Source organism: Jaculus jaculus, chromosome 11 (genome assembly GCF_020740685.1).
Source record: "Jaculus jaculus isolate mJacJac1 chromosome 11, mJacJac1.mat.Y.cur, whole genome shotgun sequence".
NCBI classification, from domain to species: domain Eukaryota; kingdom Metazoa; phylum Chordata; class Mammalia; order Rodentia; family Dipodidae; genus Jaculus; species Jaculus jaculus.
Window position 1 is genome coordinate 3,592,231 of NC_059112.1, and position 21,437 is coordinate 3,613,667.

Below are 21,437 nucleotides of genomic sequence, written 5' to 3' on the forward strand. Positions count from 1 at the left end.
CTCAAACTCATGGTGATCCTCCTACCTCTGGCTCCCGAGTGCTGGGATTAAAGGCATGCGCCACCATGCCTGGCTAACATCTCACTTCTTTTTTTTTTAAGCAGTTTATTTAGTTATTTATTTATTTAAGAGCCACAGGCAGAGAGAAAGAGGCAGAGAAAGAGAGAATGGGCATGCCAGGGTTTCCAGCCACTGCAAACAAACTCCAGACACGTGTGCCCCCTTGTGCATCCTGGATAACGTGGGTCCTGGGGAATAGAGCCTTGAACTGGGGTTCTTAGGCTTCACAGGCAAGCGCTTAACCGCTAAGCCATCTCTCCAGCCCACATCTCACTTCTTAACAGCAAAACAAACACTTTTAAGACGACCTTCTCAATTCTAATTGGAAATTGCACAGCATTAATTTGGTACCACAGGCCATATGAGGGAAAATCTTTGTTGTATAAAAGGAGGGTGGGAAGGATGCTTCATGATTGTTCTGTGTTTTCATTTTTGCTCAAGACTCCTAAGAGAAATTCACTAAGATAACTTCTAGAACATCACAATTTTCCAGCAAGTCAAAAAACAACTAGTTAGTACATAATGAAGCAGCATTTTACACTTTTTACATTTTTCTTACGGCAACAGTTGCCCTACCAAAGTAACAACCCTCAAGTAGGCATCATTGATCCAGTGTAAAGGCAGACTACAAGAAAAGTGACTCAGTCTCTCAAAGTCATAGCGCTGTAGCTGGGCAAACACCTGCCGGACACAGCATAGCAGAGGGGGTTTACTCCAGAGTACGGTTTCAAGGGGACACTGCATCCGGATGGAGAAAGCATGGCCAAGCAGACAAGTGGCCCGCGTCTTCACACAGCGTCTTCACACACCAGCAGCAAGAGTGAGCTGGCTGGAGACGCCCAGTAGGACGGGGCCAGAGAACTCCCAGGTTCACCCTCAGCGACACACCTTCTCCACCTCTCAAAGGTTCTGCGAGCAGGGCATTGAGTATGAAGCTTAATCACACCAGATGGGGCCGTGGGGGTCAGTTCACATGCAAACCACCCCAATTATCAAAGAACAAAAGGGGACTTCCCATTCTAATACTCCACAGAAGATAAATGGACATACTTGAAGAACACATTTCCTAATCAATTCAGATCTGGAACTCTAATAAGCATCTCTGTCATTTGAAGGGTCATAATTTTCAGTATACAATTCAACATTTCCCAAATGTGCTTAACCACTAAGCCGTCTTCTATTACTATTGGCCAGAATTTTTGTTCTGTCAAATTTTGGCAAGTTCTGATTACATGAAAATGTCATGTGAGATTTATATAAGTCTCGTGTGCTAACATGAGAAACTGCATTCACAAGTCTTGTGAGCCAAAGTTTCCCCCTCTTTCAGATCATGCCAGTCCACCCCGAAATTAAATAAGTCCCTGGGCCAGGAAACTGTTGGTCTTGTTTCTCCACTACAAATCCTGAGCCTCCGTAGACTAGGGGCTTGGGGCTCTGTGCTGCTTGTACCCCAGTACGAAGGTTTTGCCGACGGGTGTCTTTGCAGTCTTCGTGGGAGAACAGACCTTTGTCCCTCGTGCTGGACAATAGCCCAACGCTGCCTGTTTCAAACCACAGCCTTTGTCTCCCCCTTGTGGACAGAAGTCGAGGCACCGATGGCGACGGAAACGGTTACGTAATAAAGCCCTTGACGGGGAGGGCGCTTGGTGCTCCAACTCCGTTTGGAACATCATGAAAAGGAGTGAGCATGAAATAAAATTTCCAGATATGGGCTGGAGAGACGGCTTAGCGGTTAACCGCTTGCCTGTGAAGCCTAAGGACCTCTGTTCGAGGCTCGATTCCCCAGGACCCACGTTACCAAGATGCACAAGACGGCACAGGCATCCGGAGTTCATTTGCAGTGGCTGGAGGCCCTGGCGCACTCATTCTCTCTCTCTCTCTCTCTCTCCCTCTCTCTCTCTAGCTCCCAAATAAAAAAATTAAATTAACTTAAATTTCCAAATATTCTTTTTATATTATTTTAAACAATTTTGTCAATTTGAAAATTCTACATACATACGCCGAATGTTCCATCCAGATTTTTTACTTATTTCCTGATTTTGAGGACATTTGAAGTTTTTGACAAAAAATTAGATCCATTTTCCTCTAAAAGCACACAACTACAGAGGGAGTGTGACTCATTTCTTTCTTTGTAAAAGGTTAAAAATGTAAAACGTAGTAATATTTCGGTTTTTATACACTATGTTTTGCAAGTATTTTACAATCTATACTCTCATGTAGTCTCCCACACAGTCACCTGAGGTAGACAGCACAGGTCCTATTACATATAACTGATAAATAAAATGGGTCCAGTACTGTAAGCACATTAATCATGTCATTCAGGAGAAAAGGGCAAAGATCATTGAACAAATGAAGACACTTAGCCCTTCCCTTAAGTCATGTAAAGCCTTGACACTCTATACCTGTGAGAGACTGTATGGGAGAGACACTGTACCTACAAGATACGGTACCTGTGAGAGTCTATACCTGTGAGACTCTGCACCTGTGAGACTCTGCTCCTGTGAGACTCTGTACCTGTGAGACTCTGCACCTGTGAGACTCTGTACCTGTGAGACTCTGCACCTGTGAGACTCTGTACCTGTGAGACTCTGCACCTGTGAGACTCTGTACCTGTGAGACTCTGCACCTGTGAGACTCTGCTCCTGTGAGACTCTGCTCCTGTGAGACTCTGCACCTGTGAGACTCTGCACCTGTGAGACTCTGTACCTGTGAGACTCTGCACCTGTGAGACTCTGCACCTGTGAGACTCCATACCTGTGAGACTCTACCTGTGAGACTGTGCACCTGTGAGACTCTGTACCTGTGAGACTCTGAACCTGTGAGACTCTGCACCTGTGAGACTCTGCTCCTGTGAGACTCTGCTCCTGTGAGACTCTGCACCTGTGAGACTCCATACCTGTGAGACTCTGCACCTGTGAGACTCTGCTCCTGTGAGACTCTGCTCCTGTGAGACTCTGCACCTGTGAGACTCTGCACCTGTGAGACTCTGTACCTGTGAGACTCTGCACCTGTGAGACTCTGTACCTGTGAGACTCTGCACCTGTGAGACTCTGCTCCTGTGAGACTCTGTACCTGTGAGACTCTGCACCTGTGAGACTCTGTACCTGTGAGACTCTGCACCTGTGAGACTCTGCACCTGTGAGACTCCATACCTGTGAGACTCTGCTCCTGTGAGACTCTGCACTGTGAGACTCTGCACTGTGAGACTCTGCACCTGTGAGACTCTGCTCCTGTGAGACTCTGTACCTGTGAGACTCTGTACCTGTGAGACTCTGTACCTGTGAGACTCTGCTCCTGTGAGACTCTGCACCTGTGAGACTCTGCTCCTGTGAGACTCTGTACCTGTGAGACTCTGTACCTGTGAGACTCTGTACCTGTGAGACTCTGCACCTGTGAGACTCTGCTCCTGTGAGACTCTGCACCTGTGAGACTCTGCACCTGTGAGACTCTGCTCCTGTGAGACTCTGCACCTGTGAGACTGTGCACCTGTGAGACTCTGTACCTGTGAGACTCTGCACCTGTGAGACTCTGCTCCTGTGAGACTCTGCACTGTGAGACTCTGCACCTGTGAGACTCTGTACCTGTGAGACTCTGTACCTGTGAGACTCTGCACCTGTGAGACTCCATACCTGTGAGACTCTGCTCCTGTGAGACTCTGCACTGTGAGACTCTGCACCTGTGAGACTCTGCTCCTGTGAGACTCTGCACCTGTGAGACTCTGTACCTGTGAGACTCTGCACCTGTGAGACTCTGCACCTGTGAGACTCTGCTCCTGTGAGACTCTGCACCTGTGAGACTCTGCACCTGTGAGACTCTGTACCTGTGAGACTCTGTACCTGTGAGACTCTGCACCTGTGAGACTCCATACCTGTGAGACTCTGTACCTGTGAGACTGTGCACCTGTGAGACTCTGCACTGTGAGAAGCTGTACCTGTGACACTCTGTACCTGTGAGACTCTGCAGCTGTGAGACTCTGGACGTGTGAGAGACTATATCTGGGAGACACTACCTGTGAGACACTGTACCTGTAACACACTGTACCTGGGAGACACTGTACCTGTGAGACACCATACCTGTGAGACTCTGTACCTATGAGACTCTGTACCTATGAGCCTCTGTACCTGTGAGACACCATACCTGTGAGACTCTGCACCTGTGAGACTCTGTACCTGTGAGCCTCTGTACCTGTGAGACACTGTACCTGTGAGACTCTGTACCTATGAGCCTCTGTACCTGTGAGACACTGTACCTGTGAGACTCTGTACCTGTGAGATCTGTACCTGTGAGACTCTGTACCTGTGAGACTCTGTACCTGTGAGACTGTACCTGTGAGACACTGTACCTGTGAGACACCATACCTGTGAGACTCTGTACCTGTGAGACTCTGTACCTGTGAGACTCTGCACCTGTGAGACTCTGCACCTGTGAGACTCTGCACCTGTGAGACTCCATACCTGTGAGATTCTGTACCTGTGAGACTCTGTACCTGTGAGACTCTGCACCTGTGAGACTCTGTACCTGTGAGACACCATACCTGTGAGACACTGTACCTGTGACACTCTGTACCTGTGAGACACCATACCTGTGAGACGCCGTACCTGTGAGATCTGTACCTGTGAGATCTGTACCTGTGAGACTCTGTACCTGTGAGACTCTGTACCTGTGAGACTGTACCTGTGAGACACTGTACCTGTGAGCCTCTGTACCTGTGAGACTCTGTACCTGTGAGACTCTGCACCTGTGAGAGTTTATACTTGTGCTGCAGATCTCTTGTTTAGCAGCATTCTGCCTAAAAAGTGCTTTAAGATGGTGATAATCATAAACATTTTACAGAAGTAGCAAACAGTGACCACCAATCTGAATGTGTCTGAGGCCGTGATTTGGGTGTAGATACAGTCTAGCCAAAGCTGGAGCTGGACCGTTTTGAAAACTTTCAGCTCCCGTCTGCGCAGTTCTGCCAAAGGAATCAACAGGTTATGTCCAGAGCAAGCTGGGCCTTTGGTGCTCTCCAAGTATTAGCCTCAGGCCAACTAGCTTCTCCTGTGATGGCTGATGATGTGATGGCTCAAGAATAAGTTTCTTGTGGCAGGAGTGGTCCTTTACAGCGGACTCTGGAAGGCAGACATCAGCCTGTCCACCCCAATATAGTTATCAACTAAGGCTAGCAACCCATTCAAGCTGAAAGAATGGCAAAATAAACTACAGATTTTGATAAGTCGATTAAAAAAGAATTTGCAGTGTTTGAACATCGCCTGATAAATACACACTGTCTTCATTCACCTCCTCAAGGTAGATACTATTGATATCCCCACATCGTTGAAGAGGTCACTCAGTGTGGCTAAACAACTAGGATGGCTAATCTTGTCAGCAGGATAGGACTTAGGATCACCATGGAAACACAGCTCTGTTTGATCTTTGTGACTGTTTCTAGAAGGGTTACCCTGTCCATCCCATGGGTTGGGGGCGGGGGCTGAGTGAATGGGGGAAGCGGGCTGAGCTCCAGCCCTCAAGCCTCTGCACTTCCTGACACAGATGTCATGTGACCGGCTGCCCCATGGTGCTGCTGCCCGCCTTCCCTGCCACCCTGTGCTGGGCCCTCAACACACCCCTTTCTTCCTTCAGTGGCTTTTGTCAGGTCTGTCATCATAGAAACAAGACCTTCCCAAGGTGAACGGATAGCAAACATCAGCAGAAGGCTGTGATTTCAGAGAGCTGGACTCCAGACAACCTAAATTCAGCCCACAGTCTCTTACACTGACACCAATACATGAACAATTCTGAAGGGGGATTTGATAGCCACTGCAAATACCAGGCAAAAATGACAGAAAGGGCTACACTTATATTCCCTTTATCCCAGTTCCATGAGAAAATGAGATCTCACAAGTCTATGTTTGCAGAGTACGTATCTTTAAAGAAACACACGTGGGCCTGGAGAGATGGCTCGGTGGTTGAAGTTCTTGCCTGCAAAACCTAATGACCAGAGTTCAACTCCTCAGTGCCCACGTGAAGCCAGTTTGCAGTGACTGGAGTCCCTGAAATGCCCGTTCTCTCTCTCTCCTCTCTCTCTCATCTGTCTGTTTCTCTCTCTCTCTCTCTCTCTCTCTCTCTCTCTCTCTCTCTCTCTCTCTCCTTGCAAATAACTAACATATTAAAACAGGAACAGTTCTGGGACATGAAATCAGCACTTACAAAGCAGTCTTTACCATTAAATTAACTGGCACTCTACGAGGACATTCAGACATAGAAACCTGGCAGTGATGAGTTGCAGGCATCCCGGACAGAATCACTACAGATGAGCTGAAGAGAAAACTGGCCAGCAGCTCTGCTTCCCTAGTTAAACACGCACAGACTTCCCTAAAGGGAGTAGAGCTCTCTGCTGCTAAGTCAACTCCAGGGCAGCAACCACGGAGAAGACTTGGTCTGGACTGTGTCTCTCCTCCTGACTCTCAGGAGCCAAGTCAGTTTTCTTGGGATTTGATGTGGAAGCCAAGGCCAATGAAAACGATGCATCATTCTTTGATCTCTCATTGAAAAACCATCAGCAGTTGATTCATTCTTGTTTAATTTCATGATGGGTGGAAAGATGACACCTCAAATAATTAAAATAAATCATGCTGCCACTGTCTGCCTGGCCAGACTTTGGAAAACCTACCTAGGCAAATAGGCAAAGGGCAAACCCTGACTTCCAAAATGGCCTTGACTTCTAACTCTGGATTTCCCTCTTATTGTTGTCAAAGCTGCTCTTATTAAATACTGCTCAAGGTCTCCAGGGTTCTGTGGCATTTTTATATATCTTTCTGTCCGTTCCAATGTATTTAATTGATCACATTTTATGTTTAGTCTTCAAATTGGACTAATCACTCAACGTGATTTAAATTTATTATTTTCTTTCCCAGAAATATTTCCCCTTAAAAAATACATGTTGGCTGAAAGTAGATGCCAAAGGACTTGTTATATGCTAAATTTAGATGCACTTGGATGGGGGAAAGCACATTCAAACAGGGCTCGTAGGAAAGCCAAATCCCAACGTCTAAATAAATTTCTACTTGTGAGGCCAATAACCCCATCATGACTCTAGCCATTCTCACAATCATCTCTTGCCTTAATTTGAACTGCTTCAACTATTCTCCAAGGCAGCGTCCTTGAAAATAAAAATTCATAGAAAAATATAAATAAATGAGAAACAGATTGTTTCATAAGAGCATATATTTGGGAAAAGAACAATAAGTGTGAGAATCAAAATAGTTAACAATTGAGATGGCCTATGTGCTCACTGACCAAAGTGAAACTCTGGCCATAAGGTCAGCTGGTGACCACAAGCAACTAGCTCTGCCACGGGGAAGTGAGCACGTGGGAACCTTGCCTCGTCATAACTGTGCCAAGTACCTGAGGTAGCTGGGAAAGGCCTTAGAGAAAAAGAACAAAAACCAAGACAGGGGCCAGAGAGATGGCATAGCAGTTAAGGCATTTGTCTGCAAAACCAAGGGATCCCAATTCTCCAGTACCCATGTTAGCCAGGTGCACAAAGGGGAGCATGCACCTGGAGTTTGTTTGCAGTGGCTGGAAGCCCTGGTGCACCCATTCTCTCCGCCCCCCTTCTTCTCTTTGCCTCTTTCTATCTCTCAAATAAATAAAAAAATATATACCCAAGACAGAAGAGTCCTGAGGAAGTAAATGGGTTAACATTTTTGTCATGAAGAATATAAAATGGCACTCCTAAGGCAGGTAAAATGATTGAAATATACTTCTAAGTCAAATGAAAACTTCCTAAGCAGAGACCACCAGCACTTTTAAAGCTACTTTAAAAAATTGGTTATTTATTAAGAGAAAGAAATTGATTCAAATAAAATCAATATGCTAGTTACTTGGCAATAATATAAAGTCAACTTTTAATTAAAACAGCTGCTTTAAAATATCTGTGGTTCTAAGTATTTCCCCAGTTACTTACCATAAACACAGAGGACAAATGCCTGACAGGCAATAATTTGTTAACATTTATTTATTTATTTATGTATTTGAGAAAGAGAGAGAGAAAAAAAACTAGCAAATGAACTTCAGGTACACGCGCCACTTTGTGCAGATGTCTTTACATGGACACTGGGGGATTGAACCCCAGGCTGTCAGGCTTTGCTAGCAAATGGCTTTAACTGCTGAGCCATCTCTCCAGCCCCAGGTGATAATTTTATAAACAGGTTAGAATATTGTTTGTGGAAATGGAGACCTAGCTCTTTCTGCCATTTCTTACACATAACTGAAACATAATTATGAAACTAAAGTGAGCAGCTTATTACCTGAATAAAAGTTTTATACTAAGTAAAGCAATCCAAGCCCAGAAAGACAAAAACCATGTGTTGTCTCTTATGTGTGGACCCTAGATTTCAGTGTGTACATGTAAGTAAATAAAGGCGTATGGGCTCTACTTCGAGACAGAAGACCACGAGCGGGAAACAGGAGGTGACCCGAGGAGGGAAGGGGGAGGAGGGCGGTGGGAGACGCGCAGTGTGAAGCAGAAAGCAGGCTAAGATGCGGTGGAGGGCACCAAGGGAACCTAGAATGGAAAAAGAAGGGAAGGAAAACAAAACTAATGTTTAAAAACGCCATAATTAAATGAAATTCGGTGTATCCTGATACACAAAATAAATTTACAAAAAGAGAGAGAACACTCTCAAGAACCTGGCTATGAGATGGAAAGTTCTACCCTCTGCTGAAATTCATGAGCAGTAAGAAGCATCTTTGTCACCAAAATAAAGGACCTCTGCTCAGAAGTAAGTTTCTCAAGACGCTACAGCAGTCGGAGCTCTGCCTTGGTTCCCTGCTGTTCGACTGCCGTTTGCTCTTGCTTTTGGTGGTGGGTTTTCTCTTTTTTTGTCATCGTGGAATTTCCCCTAGATCTGTAAGCCTGAAATAAATTCCGTCCCTCCCATACTGTGTCTGGTTTGAAGGTTCATCCCAGCAACATAAAGCTGACTACAACAGGAACCTTTTCATAATTGGGTCATTTGATTCAAATGCCAATATTTAAATTAGCAGAGTAATTTCCTTTTAAACTCAATCAAGCCCAATTTTATTTTATTTTTAATTTAATTTTTATTTATTTAGTTAGTTGAGAGGGAAAGAGGCAGAGAGAGAGAGAGGTAGGGAGAGAGGGCATACTAGGGCATCCAGCCACTGCAAACGAACTCCAGATGCATGTGCCACCTTGTGCATCTGGCTTACATGGGTCCTGGGGAATTGAACCTGGGTCATTTGGCTTTGCTGGCAAGTGCCTTAACCACTGAGTCATCTCTCCAGCCCCAAGCCCAATTTTAAAGCAACTATGCTTTCCATATTGTAAGGTTTTGCTATACAGTGGTCTATCTTCCCTGGGCACCTGCTATACTTTCCAGTCTCCATTTTAGGTGCCCCCATCCCCATGAAAGAAATTGGGAGGTGGTGGCTCCCATTTGCATCATGTTGATAGACCACAATGAAGATAGATGTCTCTCCTCATAATCCACACTTGATTTTACTCCCCAAATAGAAAGCTCACCTCTATACCAAGTCAGGCAGCAACTGACTCTTGAAACATAAATGAAAGGAATTAGCTTGCTTTCTTCTGTGACTGAAAGAAACACAGCAGTATTTGAGCACTGGATTATTTAGACCCAACTACACACAGATCCAGGTCTGGATATTGCACAGGAAGTCCTAACCTAGCCTTCCTTTAGCTAGGACCCTCCCTGCAAGCCTGGGCATCCTTAGGACTGAAGTGTCTGTCCCTCACTTGAGTTCATGCTTCCTACATTAACAATAGTACCCAGAATCCCATGCAAAAGTCCAGCATCTGCCCAGGCTGCTTCAAGTAGACTCCATCCATGGCTAGCAAGCAATGCTCTTGGAGTAGCCAACAGGCAATTGTTGGGGAGTGTGCGGAAGCTCTCTAGAACTTGGAGATATTGTAAGAGAATGAGGTTGAATTCTTATATATTTAACCTTGGGATGGAGACAACCAAAGGGAAGCTACTAAAACTAGTCCTTACATCCCAAGAAGTTTAAAACTCTAATCAAATTAGACGTGTGAGTCAACACTACACATCAGTATGTATGAGATCTTCATGCATCTGGCCAGAGTTGGGGCTAAGAGAGGACAGGGATGGGCATGGACTCACCCAGCTCAGGGAGCACTACCTACACAAGACCCGCGTCACGTGAGGGCAAAACAATGTTGATCCTGTCAAGACGGGAGGGGGACTGGCAGGAGGGAGTTCAGTGGAGGCCGGGGAGCAGGGACGAAGGTGGGGGGTCGGAGGGATTATGATCAGAATTCATCGTGTATATGAACACAGGTCGATAATAAAATGCTGAAAATAACAAGCAAAAATGCAGGTCTGTAAAATACATTTATTTTCAAGAAGAGAAAAAACATAGGCGTGTCAGAATGAACTTCAGATGCATGCACCATCCTGTACATCTACCTTTATGGAAATGGACAGGGAAGGCAGCCAGGGCTATCGGCTTTGCAAGCAAATGCGCTTAACTCTTGAGCCATCGCTCCAGCACCAAGTATAATCCTATAGCTGGGGAGGCCATAAGCCCCGGGGGAGGGGGGTCAGGGAGAGGAACTACTACTGTTGTCTGGCTAAATGCACATACTATGCCCACCAAACAGCCCTCTAAAACTTTATGTTTATGCCTATATTAATTACACTCTCACTTTTGGTTAGGAAAGCCTCTCTTTTCAGGTAACCCCTGGGGTGACTCAAAACTCACCAATGTGCTGAGAAGAAGTGACAGTGGACTGTCAGAACTAAGTAAGTCACACATATCACAATCTCCAAGGCTCAGAAACCACTGCAAAAGAGGTGGTGAAAAGAATATAAGAGGCGAAGGAAGCTTAGAATAAAAAGTGGTCATTGTATTTTTGACCTCGCAGCTGCTGTAGTTTTCTGCATAAGACCCACCTATTTTTGGGTCCACCAACAGGTTGTCATGGAGGATGGAGGACAGCCAAAAAGAGTCATTAATAACAGCTATTTTAATATCTGAGAACCATTACTCTATGCCAAGCATTGTTCTGAACATTTTAACTGCAGTGAATCCTATTTTTTACACACAAATTACATATTGCTACGATAATGATGCCAATTTTATAAATCAGAAAACTAACACATAAATTAGAGATAAACATTTTAGAGAGAGAGCAAAAGCAAAAGTGAGAAAGAGAGAGAATTGGCACACCAGGGCCTCAGCCACTGAAATCGAACTCCAGATGTTTCTGCCACCTAGTGCGCATGTGCAGCCTTGCACTTGCCTCACCTTTGTGTCTGGCTTACCTGTGATCTGCAGAGTCAAGCCTGGGTTCTTGGGCTTTGCAGTCAAGTGGCTTAACCGCTAAGCCATCTCTCCCATCCCTAAAGGTAAATTTTATCTAGTAGTAAATTCCATGGAGCCAGAAATCAGATGTGGCCAGCCTGCCTTCAGAATCTTGCCTCTCTATGTGGGACAGTTAGTCCACAAGAGCTGCTTCTCTCCAGGGAGACCACACATGTCAGAGAAGAAGCATGGGGTTTGGTTAGAAAGGTGTTTTTCCAGCTACATGCCTAACAGCCATGTTGACTCATATATTTTGTTTGGCTTTGCTTTAAAAGATCCTCAATTGTTTTACTTTTATAATTTTCCCATTATTTTAATCTTATTTTTAAATATGGCAACTTAAAAATGTGTTTAGGGCTGGGTGTGGTGGTGCACACCTTTAATCCCAACACTTGGGAGACAGAGGTAGGAGGATCACCATCAAGGCCACTCTGAGACTACATAGTGAATTCCAGGTCAGCCTGGGCCAGAGTGAAGCCCTCCCTCAGGAAAAAAAAAAAAAAAATGTGTTTAGGATATTACCAAAGTGGAAGCAAGGGTACAAATGAGGTGAGGCTGCAGAGACACGTGAAGGTGGTGTCTGGAAGAAGCACATGCCCAAAATGTAGGAAAAGGTAGAGATTTTTAAAAATCTACAGTCTCCCAGATAGAAGAGTGCCTTCACCTCCAGAAGATGTTTCCTGAGCGGATACTCCCTGCAGTTTCCTCTATCCCTGCTCTTTTTCTGAAGAAGACCACCAAATAAATAGGTCTTCCTTCCCCAGGTGCATTGTTATGAGAAAAGCCTAGCAAATATGGCCAAGGGAGGGACTTGCCATCTTACGTCATGGCCTCTACAGCCATGCACTCAAGTAGTTCAGCAGAATATGGTAGATCTCACATGCTAGTGGATATGCAAAATAAATTGTGAAAAATATAAATAAAATCCAGTTTTAAATAAACTTCCTTAAAGCTTATGACACATTCCCCCGACTTCTCTGAATAAAATGCTATAAGATATTTTATATACTATATATATAGTGCTTTATTATTTATTCCCTAACCTTTTCTATCTTTATCAGCTATTTAAAAAATACTGATTCGTGATCTACTACCAATAAGTCTATTTTTAGGTTATCACAACTCATGTAATGGAAATTTCATCTAAATTGGCCTAAGAAAAAAATTACAGATATGAGTGTATAGGTAGATGCAGATCTAAGTATGTACAGATATTTACATATGGATATATTTCCATATTACATAAACAAGTTTTCCCTTCCATTGGTATAAGAGTTGACTAGCCAAGACAGAAAGCTCAGTGACATTGTCTATGCTGAAAGACTCCCAATACTTCAGGCAAATACATTGATTTTGGGTTCCATGAGTATAAATGAATCATTTTTTCCCATTTTCGGAATGACAGACTACCCAACCAAAATAAAGAGAAAGGAATCAAGGTTTACATCTTGTGTGAACTTGGAGACATTGTTCAATTTCTTCATTCTCAAACCCTTCCAGCTGTAACGTGTGGTAATCAACTAAATCACTTCTATAATGAACTTATTTTACCCACGTTAACTGATAACAGTATCCCATGTATATGTGTGAGAGAAAAAGAGAGGCAGGTGAAGACAGAGAGAGAGATACAGAGACAGAGACAGGGACAGAAGTGCTCTGAAAGCAATAGCAGACTTGAAAAAGTAAATTACTCAGTTGACCACTAGATGGTAGCAAACTCCAGGTTACTAACTACACTGTTGCAGCCTGCCACCACCCACCACCTTGAAGGCCAGGCTTGGTGGGCGGGGTGGTGCACGCCTTTAATCCAGCACTCCGGGAGGCAGAGGTAGGAGGATCACCGTGAGTTTGAGGCCACACTGAGACTATATAGTGAATTTCCGGTCAGCCTGGGCCAGAGTGAGACCCTACCTCGGAAAAAAAGAAACAAGGGGGCTGGAGAGATGGTTTAGCGGTTAAGCACTTGCCTGTGAAGCCTGAGGACCCCGGTTCGAGGTTCGATTCCCCAGGACCCACGTTAGCCAGATGCACAAGGGGGCGCACGCGTCTGGAGTTCGTTTGCAGTGGCTGGGTGCCCTGGCGCGCCCATTCTCTCTCTCTCTGTCTATTTGCGCCCCCCCCCCCCGCGTCACTCTCAAATAAATAAAAATGAACAAAAAAAAAATTAAAAAAAAAAAAAAGAAACAAGGGCTGAGACCCAGTGTTGTGGCTCACACCTTTAATCCCAGGAGTTCCGGGCTACCCTGAGACTATATAGTGAATACCAGGTCAGCCTGAGCTAGAGTGATACCCTACCTCAGAAAGAAAGAAAGAAAGAAAGAAAGAAAGACAGAAAGAAAGACAGAAAGAAAGACAGAAAGACAGAAAGACAGAAAGAAAGAAAGAAAGAAAGGAGGGAAGGAGGGAAGGAGGGAAGGAGGGAAGGAGGGAAGGAGGGAAGGAGGGAAGGAGGGAAGGAGGGAAGGAGGGAAGGAGGGAAGGAGGGAAGGAGGGAAGGAGGGAAGGAGGGAAGGAGGGAAGGAGGGAAGGAGGGAAGGAGGGAAGGAGGGAAGGAGGGAAGGAGGGAAGGAGGGAAGGAGGGAAAGAGGGAAGGAGGGAAGGAGGAAAGGAGGGAAGGAGGGAAGGAGGGAAGGAGGGAAGGAGGGAAAAAGGGAGGGAGGGAGGGAGGGAGGGAGGGAGGAAGAAGGAAGGAAGGAAGGAAGGAAGGAAGGAAGGAAGGAAGGAAGGAAGGAAGGAAGGAAGGAAGGAGGTAAGTTAGTTTAGTGGAAGGACTTTGCCTTGCTAATCAAAACCTTCTGAAACTTTACTGTTAGCTCTGCCATTTATTACTTATATGACCCTTGGGAAATGAGCCTTTCAACGTTCTAATTCGCCTATCATAAAATGAAAGTATCTTGAGGAATGCTAAGTACTGTTACTGACAAGACTCATGTAAATAAATAATAATGCCTCTTCTCTTCCTTGAGCCATTCACTTTGAAATTCATACAATTTACCTATGTGTGAGATATTCGACCATGAATATTTTTAGTTTCCTCCTGTATAAAATATGACAGTAATAGTATCTACTTCATAAAGAATATTCCTGTGGCTATCACAACGTGCTAAGGTTAACTCCTATCGTCGCTGGTGTGTGCATATAGTTGCATGTACATGTGTACTTTAGCATGTATGTGTATGCATGTACCCTGGTTTTATCTCACATCACTTGGACTCATAATCCCTTTGACCACTTCCATGTTGACATTTGTTGGCATAAACCAGTGGCTCTAGATGTGATTTTTATACTCAAAGAGTGCACAGAAAAACCATGACTCCATAAGTACTTTATAGAGTCATTTCTCATATATGTTGCTACAAAACATTTGTGTTTCAAATCTGTAAGCCCCGGAGTCTAGGTGTTGTGCTTTAGACAATGCCCACTGAAACCCCTTGCTATAGCATCCTCAGGATCCTTTGGTCTGTATTTGCAGCTTATCGATTCCCCCTGAGGAATTGGGAAGTTATTTGAATGACCCCTGAGTGGACATGGTAGGTTTCCAATCTTAGCACAAAACTACAAAGGTGAGTTACTTAATGATACCTCGTCTAAACTGCAGAAGCTAATGTATTTGTGTCTTCCTTAAAATGGGTGGTTATTCACCATATTTATCAATTACATTGCTTCAATTAAAACAAAAAAAATCATACAGGCTGGAGAGATGGCTTAGCAGTTAAGCACTTGCCTGTGAAGCCTAAGGACCCCAGTTCAAGGCTCGATTCCCCAGGACCCAAGTTAGCCAGATGCACAAGGAGGCGCACACATCTGGAGTTTATTTGCAGTGGCTGGAGACCCTGGAGTGCCCATTCTCTCTCTCTCTCTCTCTCTCTCTCTCTCTCTCTCTCTCTCTCTCTCACTCTCAAATAAATAAATAAGTAAATGAACAAAAACATCTTACTTATGTTCTGAAGAGAGTTGCCAGGCCCTCTTAGATATTGGTTCAAACATTTGAAGAGATAAGATACCAATGTCAAAGGAACCAAGTCCTTGAAATAAATAAAATTCCTATGACCCACCCTGCTTTAGTTTTTCCTCATTAGCTATCATCACCTTCAAAAGTATTTGATGGGATAATCCAGCCAAATGAAGGTGAAAAGCAGAACCAAAGTAGGCTGCAGACGCCACCACACTCCACCCTGACCTCTCACCTCGTTTCCCAAAGAATTCTATTGCAATGAGTTCTGCCATCTATCATTTCTTTATAAGCCAGTGGTAAACATGCAGTGTTTCATCAGTGACACTGGAGCACAGAGATACCACGTTGTGTAAAGAGGTGGGCCCACATCAAGATGTCTGCGCTGCAGGGCGTGGGCTGTGAGCACCTATGGCCAAGCCAAGGCAAGGAGGGGAGGATGTAACCTGGACATGCGGATGAGCCGAAGCTGACAGGGCGGTCTGGAAACATCTCAGACCTCCTACCTTAGCTGCCAGCAGGGACGGAGGGGAGAGCCAAGAGACTTAGCAGCTCTCCAAGGTCCGAGGCTGCCGGGAGGTGGAAGGAACCAGGCAGAGACGGCAGAGGCCTGTGGAGTGATGAGGCAAGACTGAGGCTCTGCCTTCCTCCTGCTCGTTCTCATTCACCAAAGGGGCTTTCAAAAAAAAACACAAATAATGTATATGCTTCTCGTTTTGTATTTTTAATTTTTTTAATTTATTCATTCACAAGCATAAAGAGACAGAGAGGACAGAGAGAGCAAGAATGGGGCTCACCAGGGCCTCCAGCCATTGCAAATGAACCCCAGATGCATGCACCACTTTGTTCATCTGGCTTACGTGGGTCCTGGGGAATCAAACCAGGGTCATTGGGCTTTATAGACAAGCACCTTAACCACTGAGCAATATCTCCAGCCCCTCTGATTTTGTATTCTTTGCCTCAGAGAAAATTCTGGATTATAGACTAGCTACCACTCATTCTATTGTGAGCTCCCTGAGGGCAGAGACCCAAACACAACCAACTTCTCACTACCCGTCAGCCTGGTACTGACCACACACACTGTGAGGGAACGCTTGCCTTCATTACCACAGTGGAATACTCAGCTGAGTGTACACCAGCAAGAAAGCCTGTGATGTCGTCTTGCTGAGTGACCAAAGTTCAGGTTAATGAACCCGCCATCCTCTCCCTGCCTTCAAGCCAAAGGCATATGAAAGTATTCAGCAACACAAAAAACAGGGCTTAAAGCCAGGACACGGGCTCCAAAAGAATGTAAACTCCCTGGGTACCAATTACAGTTGGTGACTTGGGGCACCCTAAACCCCCACCACTCATTGTAGCGAGTTATAGAATTGTTTCATAAGCATGGTACAGTTAGCTGGAAGTCAGCAGGTCTACAGCCCCGTCTTAAACCTGTTACCTGCCATCCACATAACCTCGTGTGACCCCTTCACTGTTTCTTTCATGTTAAGTTAATTGCCTCTAGTGTCCACTTCAGAGCAATTTTCTTTTTCTAAGCTGAACATTGGAAAGAGAAACTCAGATCCCACAGGGCCAGACTGTGTTCCTGATCTTCATGAATTCCCACGCAGTCTTTTCCCTCCCTAATCCACATACTTTTCAGTGTGTGAATAACTAAACTGCTTACAGGAGATTTGCTGGTCACATAAATGCAAGAAGGATTGCAGTAAATTACCTGTAATCATCGTTTTATGCACGTCAGAGCAGCATGGACCCTCAGCATTTCACACCCTCCTGGATTAGTTAACTAACAAGCTAAAAAAGAAAACTTCAAATAACTTAGAGCCACAAAAACATAGATTTCTTTATTTCACCCAAGAGGTCTACCTGAAATGTCCTTTTAGCTGACTACAGGTATTATAGGAAATAATGATGAAATTAGCAAATGTTGACAAATTATCAACAGACAACTGACTAGCAAAATAGATTCATGGAGGTAAAATTCTGTGATACATCGTTTGTACTCCTGTGACATAGAGGCTTACAGCGCATGGAACCTCACTCTTTAGCGTGAGGAGATGAGGAATCTGGATTCTGGGGCAGTCCGGGGTGATGCTATGACAAAGCTATTTAACTCTGATTTCTAATCAAGCCCATCAGGACCGTCTTCCCACTGAGCACCCAGTGTGCGCTACCAAATTTATCATTGCAAAGGTCATTTTATTTAAACTACAGCACCTCCAAACCTAGTAAGAGATTCTATCCAGTCCAGGAAGGTGGCATGACTACATTCTAGCCCACATTTCCCATGGAATGTAGCCCGGGACATAAATCTGAAAAGCTCAAGACACAGGCATATCAGAGAAGAAGAGCAATGAAGGACCACTGGACCACCAACGTACGGTCCATGCTTTCCCACTCATGTCCCATGCTAAGCTGAAAGCACTGGAAAACTAGAAGTGGCATCAGTGAAAACAGAAAGAGCTCCAGGGGAGGCCTTCTCTGACAGGTTTGAGGGCTAGGCCACAGGTTGCCTGGAAGAATTCCTAAAACTTCCTCTACACTTGGGGAGAACCTTAATCCCAAGACCCAAGAGGGTGGGGTGAGCTCCACGCGTTTAGCTTGCACTTTTCTGCTTCCTTTTGCTTGTCCATGAGCATTAGGAGAGTCATTAAAAGTTTTAAGTAAAACAGGGTTAAAATTAAAAAGGCCCTGCTTTCTAAACAAGACTGAAAGGAAGGGCTTGAAAGAACTGTACAGCAATGACAAAATCACGAGGAAAGATAAGGTGAGAAAAGCAACCCAATTAAGTTAGTCCTGGACTCCTCTCTAACCCTTTGGCTGAAGGCTGATAAGGCAAAATAAAGTTAGATCACTCCCCAGGCCTTAGGCTGACCACTGATTGGTCCACACATGTTTAGTCACATCCAAATAGCACTTGCAAAGACTTGGAAAATAGAAATAAAGGAGAGAAAGTGTCAGCGGACCTTGTGGACATTGAAAGATGACCCAGAGAATACAATGTAGAGCTCTTCATACATAAATTTGACGATGTAGATGAAAAAATCCCCTGTCCCCAATGGTTTCATTGGTAAATTCTGCCAAATATTAAAAGAAGAAATTACAGAAATTCTACATAATCTATTTCAAATATGGAAGGTGGGAGACTGTTTCTCACCTTATTTTCCAAGTCAGCTTTACCCAGATATCAAAATCATACAAGATGACAGTATACGGAGCTCTACTGATGGAGCCATCAAAAGCCACGCTGGCGTGGGGCTTTTCACCTCTCGAGTCTCCTTACTCATGCTTCTGTAAGCAGCCCCTCACTTCTGTACCTGAAAATAACCCCAATAAGTGCAAAGGTGGAGAAGCAAATATAAGGAAAGAATATGCAACCAATATTCCTCCTGAACACAGTTGCAAAAATATTAATTGTCAAATTGAATTCAGCAACCAACACACACACACACACCCTATCTACCATAACCAAATGCTTTTTACTATAGAAATTCAAGGCTGGTTCAGTTTACAAACATGAAGTACTATATCCCATCATTGAAACAGTCTATAAAGCCTAAAAACACAAATCATATCAATTGATACATTCAAAATTGGCAAAATTCAATATCAAATCATGAATTTTAAAAATCCCAGAAAATTGTGAATAGAAAAATAAACCTTCTCACTATTATAGCTTTACCATTGTATTTTATTGTGAAAGAGTGGATGACTTCTCCTAATAATGGCAATAAATCAGGTATAACTCTCACCACTCAATGTAACACTATACTGAGAGCCCTAGTTTTTGCAATAATATGCATAAATAATTTTACTTCAAAATGTACATATTGGAAAGGAAAGCACAGAACTTTTTTATTTGCAAATGATATAACTGTCTATGAATAAAATTCCCAAGTAATCTATCAAAAGAAGCAACTTGAGAGATGGCTAAATGGATATGGAACTTGTCCCACAAACAAGAAGACAGGAGTTTGAATCCCATCACGCACATGAATATTGGGTTGGCATGGAGACCTATAAGCTCAGCTCTCAGGCAACCACCAAAACAGGCATTTCTGGGGCAGGCTGGCTAAGTTTACCATTGGCAAACCCTGGGTTCAAGTGAGAGACCCTGCCTCAGTAAAGAGCAATTGAGTAAGACAGGCAGTGTAAATCTCTGGCCTCCACACACATGCATGCATACACACACACATGCACACAAGAATATCCCTACAGGTAATAAGTAACTTTGACCAATTGCACTATATAATAAGGTCAATGCACAAATGCCAGCCCCATTTCAATATACTACCAATGAAAAACCAAAAACACACTTTTTAAACAATATCTTTTGTGATGCCTAAAAAATTTAAAAATTAAGTATATCTAACAAAATACACACGAGATCCATAGTGAGGCAGTGAAAATTTACATCTAATTGCTGGCTCTTCAAAATTTCCCTCAGGAAGAAATATAGAATTGCCAACTTTTGCTGTAAAACTGGCTGGGTGTGTCTCTTCTATCCTACCACAGCACGCACTGCGCTAGCAATGATGTGGTCTTGCTCAGGGTTTCATAATGACTCAAAGGCATGAATAGAGACAAGCTAATAGCAGGAAATGTGTCCTCACTCAGGTTCAACAGGCTGAAATTTCAGGGGCAACCAGGACACTAATACTGATGACACTATGACTTCAAACTTCAGCCCTCTTGGATTTATCTACACCTCCTGTGATTTCAGGAAGGGGGAGCACTGAGTATCAAAGGACATTTGAAAACTGAACAGCACCCCATGGTAACTGGGAAGTTGTGTACATTTGTTCCTCAATTTATCACCAACTTAAAGGCATAAACCAGGGTCGTAACTATATACAATTCCAAAATCTACTATAAGGCCTCCTTCTGACAGTCAAAGTGTCAGAAGAAACATCTTCCTTTCTTAAAGTTTTAACAAGGGAATCCACTCCCTTGTTCTTCCCTGCTTTTGGAGGCCACCTACATGTCTTGGCTCCTGGTCCATTTTATTCATCTTCAAAGCCAGCAACATTTGTATTAGCCTGAGCCTTTGAATCTTCATTTCACTTCCATCATACTCTTCATTTCTCCTTTCTTCCACTTATTTTTTTCTTTGGTTTTTTGAGGCAGGGTCTCACTCTAGCCCAGGCTGACCCTGGAATTCACTATGGAATCTCAGGGTGGCCTTGAACTCATGGCGATTCTCCTACCTCTGCCTCCCGAGTGCTGGAATTAAAGGCATGTGCCACCATGCCAGACCTTTCTTCCACTTCTTTTTCTTTTTTAAATTTTTTGTTTAGTTTTATTTATTTATTTATTTATTTATTTATTTATTTATTTATTTATTTATTTGAGAGCAACAGACAGAGAGAAAGAGGCAGATATAGAGAAAGAGAATAGGTGTGCCAGGGCCTCCAGCCACTGCATACAAACTCCAGATGTGTGTGCCCCCTTGTACATCTGGCTAACTTGGATCCTGGGGTATAAAGCCTTGAACCAGGGTCCTTGGGCTTCACAGGCAAGCACTTAACCACTAAGCCATCTTTCCAGCCTGTTTCTTCCACTTTTAAAGGACACTTGTGCTCATATAAGGCTTACCCAGAGAGACAGATAATCAATCTTAATTTCTTTTTCTATATCCTATACATATTTATGTTCCCTCTAATTAGAATGCATACATCTTTGGGAGGCCATAGGCCATTATTTTGAATAGCTGAAGCATTTTAGGAATATAATGGAATAGAAAAGGATATTGAGATGTTTAAAACAAAACTAAAGCTACAAAAAGAGTGTCTTCATAAGGCAAGAAATTAATTTTTATGTGACCAGAAGTTGAAATGCCTTTATTTTATCCTTCTGTGTACCCAAATCCCATTGATATTACTTAGAAGTCTATATCCTATATTTTAGGTCAATAAATTCATAAGCATGATATTGGAGTCAAAGTTCATGTGATAGTCTGTGTGATCTAGAAATCAAATGAGTATATCATATGCTATTAAATGCAAGCTTAAATTGAATTTGGGAGTGCATTTTAACATGACAAATGTAATCAAAGAGAAGAAAGGGAATACTT